Source organism: Chrysochloris asiatica, unplaced genomic scaffold (genome assembly GCF_000296735.1).
Source record: "Chrysochloris asiatica unplaced genomic scaffold, ChrAsi1.0 scaffold00094, whole genome shotgun sequence".
In the NCBI taxonomy this organism is placed as follows: domain Eukaryota; kingdom Metazoa; phylum Chordata; class Mammalia; order Afrosoricida; family Chrysochloridae; genus Chrysochloris; species Chrysochloris asiatica.
In genome coordinates this window covers 6,492,422-6,499,316 of record NW_006408612.1, presented here as the reverse complement: position 1 = coordinate 6,499,316, position 6,895 = coordinate 6,492,422, and the positions used below count along the sequence as shown (strand labels likewise).

Sequence of the window (6,895 nt, the reverse complement as noted above, 5' to 3'; positions counted from 1 at the left end):
ATGGCACCTAACAACAACAACAACAATTTTATATAAAATAAATAACTTCTTGACACTAGAAGAAAGCAATGTATTTATTAATAGAAAATATATTCATGTTTCAAATGATGGTGCTCTGTGGACAAACTGATTGGTGGGCTTTTTTCTTACTTAAGTCCTGATTTCTGAATTCGACATTTCCTCCTTACAGGTTAGCGATGTCATGACTCCTGACAGTCAGATGTTGGTGGCAGTGCCTTAACTCAAAGAAAAGACTACAACCCTTTTCTGTGTTGGCCAGTTTATCACTGGGGGAAGGGAACCAAGTAGGACACCATTGTTGTTGTTGTTATGTGCCGTGGAGTCGATTCCAACTCATAGTGACTCTGTACAGGGTTTCCAAGGCTGTAAATATTTATGGGAGCAGAAAGCCTCATCTTTCTCCCGTGGAACAGCTGGTAGCTTCAAACTGTTGACCTTGCGATTCACAGCCCGATTCGTAGCCACTACGCTACCAGAGCTTCTTAGGACACCAATAGACTCCATGTAGTCTTCTTTGCATCCCCACAGCAACTTGAAAACAGTAAGTGCTCAAGAACTATTTATACTGAATTAAATATACTGCTGAAGAATGTGTCGTTTCCACGGAAAGAGAGTATATATAAGGTCCAGTAATGGGTAGATTGCAGTACATGCAGGGGATTGAAACATATGTGCCCAAAGGTCCACCCAAGTTTCCTTAAGGAAGCAAGTGAACAACTCCTTTCTTTCCATTTTAAATGCGACTCTTCTGTGATTCTATATCCAAAGAACCACAAAATGAGAGTAGATATTTAGCTCAGTGTGCCTCAGGCACTAGAATGATTCAATCATCAGAAAACAATTTAAGTATATTCTCTACCAAAGGAGCTCTGGTAGCATAGTGGTTACAAGTCAGGCTGCCAACCTCAAGCTCAGCAGTTCAAAACTACCAGCGGTTCTGCGGGAGAAAGATGAGGTGTTCTGCTCCTGTGAAGATTTGCAGCTTCAGAAAGCCTGTGCAGGGTCACTGTGAGTCAGAACCAAGTCCATGGTACTTAACAACAACAATAACCAAGGCAATCAAATATGTTTAACAAAGGAAATTCAAGTGCTTTAGAGTCTATTCCCACTCATGGAGACCCTGGATAGGGTTTGTGAAAAGCGAGTGGTGGGTTTGAATCACCAACCTTGCTGTTAGCCGTCCAGTGCTTATCCTACAGTCTACCTGTCTCAAATTCAGTATGAAATTTATGACAATCCTATTGGAGTCACTCTTCAATATGAAAAGGAAGATTTAGAAAAACATATACATATGTAAATTATTAAATTAAGGAATCTAGATAAATTCAGGAGTTCTGGTGCGGAGCTGTGGGTTAATGCTCTAGACTGCAAAGTCAGTTTGAACCGCAGGTCATCGGTTCAAGCTCACCAGTGGTTCCTTGGAAACCCTATACAGGATCCCTATGGGTCAGAACCAATTCAACAGCACTTAACAACAACAACAAAAGGTAAATTTGGGACTCCTGGTGTGGTGCTGTAGGATCAACACTGGACTGTGAACCATAAATTCAGTAGTTCAAACCCACCAGTTGCTCAACAACAAGGCAAATTCAACTAAAATTATTATTTTGATAACCTTTTGTATAATTCCACAGTTTTGAGAGAGGAATTCTGCTATAAAATTGAATGCAAATCAAATTACCATTTAGGTCCAGAGAAAGGAAAAATGTAAAACACACACCAAAAACACCAATGTCTAATTGAGCCATGTTATCAGACAGCAAGATTGAAATGTACACTCTATAGTCTTTAATGAACAGTAAGCTGAAGCATCGATATTGCTTCCTAACTTGATGAATGAGCATTTTTTTCTAATACTTGAGTCCCTGGGTGCTGTAGACAGCCAACTTGCTAGGCTGTTAACCAAAAATTGGAGGTTGGGGTCACCCAGAGTCAACTCAGAAGAAAGGCCTGGTGATCTACTTACACAAAAGTCCCTGAAAACCCTATGAGGTGCCCCCTGAACCTAGCACTGATCGTTTACTGACCAGAATTCAACCAGATGAAGATAAAGAAATATGATACAGGGAGCAAGCGTAAATTGCTACAACCTGATTAACTGGACCCTTGATTATGGAGAAGGCTGCTCAAAATCCCAACTGAAGAAAGAAGGATTCTTCATATCAAGGATAAAGTATGTCTCCTCAGTACAGTAGGTTGATAGGGCCGGCCAACTTAGACTTTGGCTGCCAAAGTTGGGGACTTATAAAGGAATGAAATGACTGGCTTACAAGCTTTCATGAGGGTACTTAGTGTCAAAAGGAGAGGGGAAAGATAGAATAGTTTTCCTCTTATACAGAGGGGTCTGGAGATGAGGGGGATAGGATTTTATGATTCAATTGCTAGTAATTTTTTCAGGTCTAATCACAATTGTCACAACTGTAAATGCAGAAGAGGTACAACTAAAAGAGGGGAACAGTTAGTCATTTCAGGAACAGGGGACCCTGGGACCATCAAGAGGGAAGAACATGAGAGGAGTGAGGGCTCCTAACCAGAAAAGCAATGACAACAGAGATGGCAGAAGCGATGGTGTAGAGCTACAGAGCAGCTGAGGACTCTAGGCCCATGGACTGAGAAAAGCAGTGTGCTTGCAGGCAGGAGAATGGCTTGCAAAATGTGACCTTGGGACATTTAAATAAATATATATTTATGATCTGGTATGTGTACATCAAAAACAAAAAGTAATAGAGGTAAATATGGTTGACTAAGGGTACATGAAGGGGATTGTAATCATTGCAATGATTTATTGAATGTAAAAATGGTCATCTGCCCTATAAACCTTCACTCACTCAATACCCAATAAAAGCTTTAAAAAAGGAAAAAACCAAAAAACTATTGGAACTTCTACTCTCACTCATGTAGGGTAGCCACACACCAGAACCCAGAACCCATTCTGCAACAACTGGTTTTTGAGGTTTTGTTTCCTCAAACATGTGACTCAGAATGGGCTGTCACAAACCCCTGAGAAGGTTTACACGAGGGAGGGGGAGGACATGTCCCTTCCTCCAAGCCTGAGTGCACACTCACCTTCAAAAACCCAGATGATAGCCCAGCAGACCAGGAGAGCAGCCAGAGTTCGCAGCCCATGTGACCAGTATAATTGCTCGTCCACGTCTACGCAGTCTCCATGCAGATACTTCTTCCGTTGACCAGTGGTGCTGGGAAGCTTCATTCCCCTGCCTTGCCTGGCCAGTGCTGCTGAGGTACTGTTGGATAAGCACTCCACGTCAATATCCTCAACGTCAGTTTGAATCACAAGGTCGGCGGCTCAAACTCACCAGCTGTTTCTCAGAAACCCTATATAGAGTCCCTATGAGTCTGAGCTCTGGTAGTGTAGTGGTTACGAATCGGGCTGCTAACCTCAAGGTTGGCAGTTAGAAACTACCAGCCGCTCCACAGGAGACAGATGAGGCTTTCTGTTCCTGCAAAGATTTACAGCCTCGGAAACCTTGTACAGGGTCACTGAGTAGGAACCAACTCCACGGTACTTAACAACAACAACATGAGTCAAAATCGACTCAACATCTCTTAACAACAACAACCCAGTGGGGATGGGTGTGAAGGAAAGTGTTTTTCCTTTCAATTCAGAGGAAGTCTGACAAGAGCAAGAACTGGAGATTTGGAGCTAACAGACTTGATAGCCAGTTGTCTTCCCAAAGTAATAAACAGTAGTGAAAACATAAAGCCAGTCGACGTCTCAATACTGAATTGAAGTCCCATTTCCCACTCCATAAATATAACCTTGACTAGATGAAAATATCGTTCCTGTGCTTCTTTGGTGTGCTCCCAAAATGTTGAGCAGACAAAAATCGAATATTCAGAAAAGACATGTCATGACAGAAGGGTGTTATTTTTAGTGGTATCTTTGTATATCTTTAAGTGAACATATGAGAATTTCAAAATGATGATTTGAACCAGGATTCCCAGCTCTCTTCAGTATGACTATGAAGGACTTCCTGGGAGTCCTTGTATTTTTCTTCATCAGCTGGTTGAGAAGCTGCATAACAATGAAAAACTACTGTCAACTTAGTGATTCATTTAATTTTAAATTAACTTGCATTTAATTAGGAAGTGGGTGGTGGTTGTGGTTATGTGCCGTGAAGTAGGAACCAATTCTAAGTGACCCTGTACAGGATTTCCAAGGCTGTAAATCTTTATGGGAGCAGAAAGCCTCATCTTTCTCCCATGGAACAGCTGGTAGTTTCGAACTGCTGATCTTAAGGTTTGCAGTCCAATTCGTAATCACTATGCTACCAGAAGTAGCAGTCATCTATATAGGAGGCACATGTTTTCCAAATCCATTTACAGACTGTTATGCAATAACTCCAAGGACTCCTAGAAAATAATGTCCAGAGATTGGAAAATTACTTCTTAAAAATAACTAAACTCATGAAAACAATGAGAAACTAAAGGAAATTTTGGTGGTTTTGAATGTGAGTATGTGGTGCTAGAGGATAAGCAAGGTCCATTTGAACTGCAAGGTCTATGGTTCAAACCCACCAGCCGCTCCTTGGAAATCCTATTCAGGGTTGCTCTGAGTCAGAACCGACTCGATGACACTAAACAACAACAATATGTTTTCATTCTAGGACTCTAGAAGTAGATCAATTTTAGTGTCCCACCCCTTTTTTTAAGATCAAGTAGATAAAATAAAGAAATGGAAAATAAATCCTTAAACTGGCATTGAAACAGGAGACAAGGGCATTGAACCAGTTCATTCTGGTTTGATCCCCTGTTGATAGTTTGCATACCCACCCCACATATGAGAATCCAAATCCTATAAAATCACATGGGGATCTTGTTAAAATGTAGATTCTGATTTAGCAGATCTGGCATGGAAATGTTAATTCTCAGCAAGGGTTCAAACCAGGATGACTCTGTCCAGAGCCCTACAGTTGACTTTACATTTTAACCCAAGAAGGGATGCCATCAAAAACCAATCCTTTTGCAATCAATGACAGGAAACAAAATGTGTATGAACTGTGTCAGGATGGCTGAGTGGCATAAGGCGTCAGACTCAAAATGTGTACGAATTGTTGTAAACCTTCACCCAATTCACAATAAAAAGTTTTTAAAACAAACAAATAATCCTTGTCTTAAAAAAAACAAGTTGGCTTGTTATCCTTTCTCTTTTACTGGCGGTAGTGAGTGGGAAACAAGTCAGAAACAAAAACAGTAGTAGTCTCGTGTAAGGGTTAAGGGCCTAGTTTTCAGGGCCAGAGAAACCTCAGTTTCAAACCAGACACTAATCTGCTGTGGAATCTTGTATTCATTTTTCAGACTTCTAACCAAAAGGTCAGCAGTTCAAACCTACCAGTCGCTCTACGGGAGAAAGATGTGGCAGTCTGTTTCTGTAAAGATTACAGCCTGGGGAACCCTGTGGGCCAATTCTAGGAGCTCCAGTAGCCTAGTGGTTACGAATCAGGCTGCTAACCTCAGGGTCAGCAGTTTGAATCTACCAGCTGTTCTTCCACAGGAGAGAGATGAGGCTTTCTGCTCCCATAAAGATTTATAGCCTCGGAAACCCTGTACCGGGTTGCTTTGAGTCGGAACCAACTCCACGGCACATAACCACCACCATAGGATCACTATGAGTTGGAATCAACTTGACAGCAGCTGGTCACATGTTAATGAATAGTCTCGTGGGAGCTACACTAATAAAGCTGACATTTGTTAGCATACATAGAGAAAGGATAAATTGAAGACAGGCCTAAAGCTGGATCTCCAAAATGCAAAAAGTTCAGGTTGGTAAGTTTCCTCATTTTGCCTAACTCAACTCTAGGAGATGAGGGAAGGAAATGAAATTTTTATAGTTGCTTGTTTTGTGTTTGGGCTCCTTGCTGAGATCACAAATACAAAACCAATAAGAAAACAACACAGAAACAATTGCTGTTAAGTCAAGTACACCTCATGGCAACCCTGTGAGTGTCAGAATAGGACTGTGCACCATAGTGTTTTAGTGGCTGATTTTCCTGAAGGAGATCATCAGGCCTTTCTTCATAGGTGCCTCTGGGTAGATCTGAACTTTCATCCTTTTGGTTATAGCACATTAACTTGTTAAGTAGTATAACTAAAATATTTTCATTGATAATATGTTTCATGATCAAACCCTCAATACTTTGAAAGTTAGGAAACTGGGTCCCAAATGTGTTATGCTAACTTTCTCTTAGCCTTGCCTATACCGTATGGACCAAACAGCTGTGGGAAGGAGGAGGAGGGATGCATTCTGTCTACAAATCCTAAAGGATCTGTAGATTCCTGGTGTTGTGGGTGTCACATGCAGAAGAACTAAAGATTTAAAGGATGTCTGACATGACAGACTCAGCTTTCAGACCTAATTGTTTGTATGAAATTTATAGACTTAATTTGTGAAAGGAAGCCAGATTTCCATGTTTAAATTGGCATCATGCCTAGTATCCCCTTGTTAGTCTTGTCGTGGTTGTTGTTAAACACCGTCAAGTCAGTTCTAACTCATAGTGACCCTGTATAGGGTTTCCAAGGAGCAGTTGGTGAGGTTGAACAGCCGGCCTTGTGATTCAAACTGACTTTGCAGTCCAGTGCACTAACCCGCAGTGCCACACCAGGACTCCTTGTCAGTCTTAGAGGTTGCATATTGTCAAAGAGGGCCTTAAGTGGACTTGCTTATATGCTGACATTGCACTTTTTCTTTAATAGTGCCTTCATTTCTTTCCACCTACTTGTCAAAAGAACAGCTGGAAAAAAATATATTAAATAATAATAATATGTTGTTGTTGTTAAGTGCCGTCGAGTCGGTTCCGACCCATAGCGACCCTGTACAGGGTTTCCGAGGGTGTAAATCCTTACGGGAGTAGAA

The 6,895-nt window shown here is 41.3% G+C and overlaps 1 pseudogene; it reads right to left on the bottom strand.

The window, feature by feature from the left end:
* LOC102837097 overlaps positions 1-3,232 on the bottom strand; it is a 64,850-nt pseudogene extending 61,618 nt beyond the window's left edge.
* Positions 3,233-6,895: the final 3,663 nt, after the last annotated feature.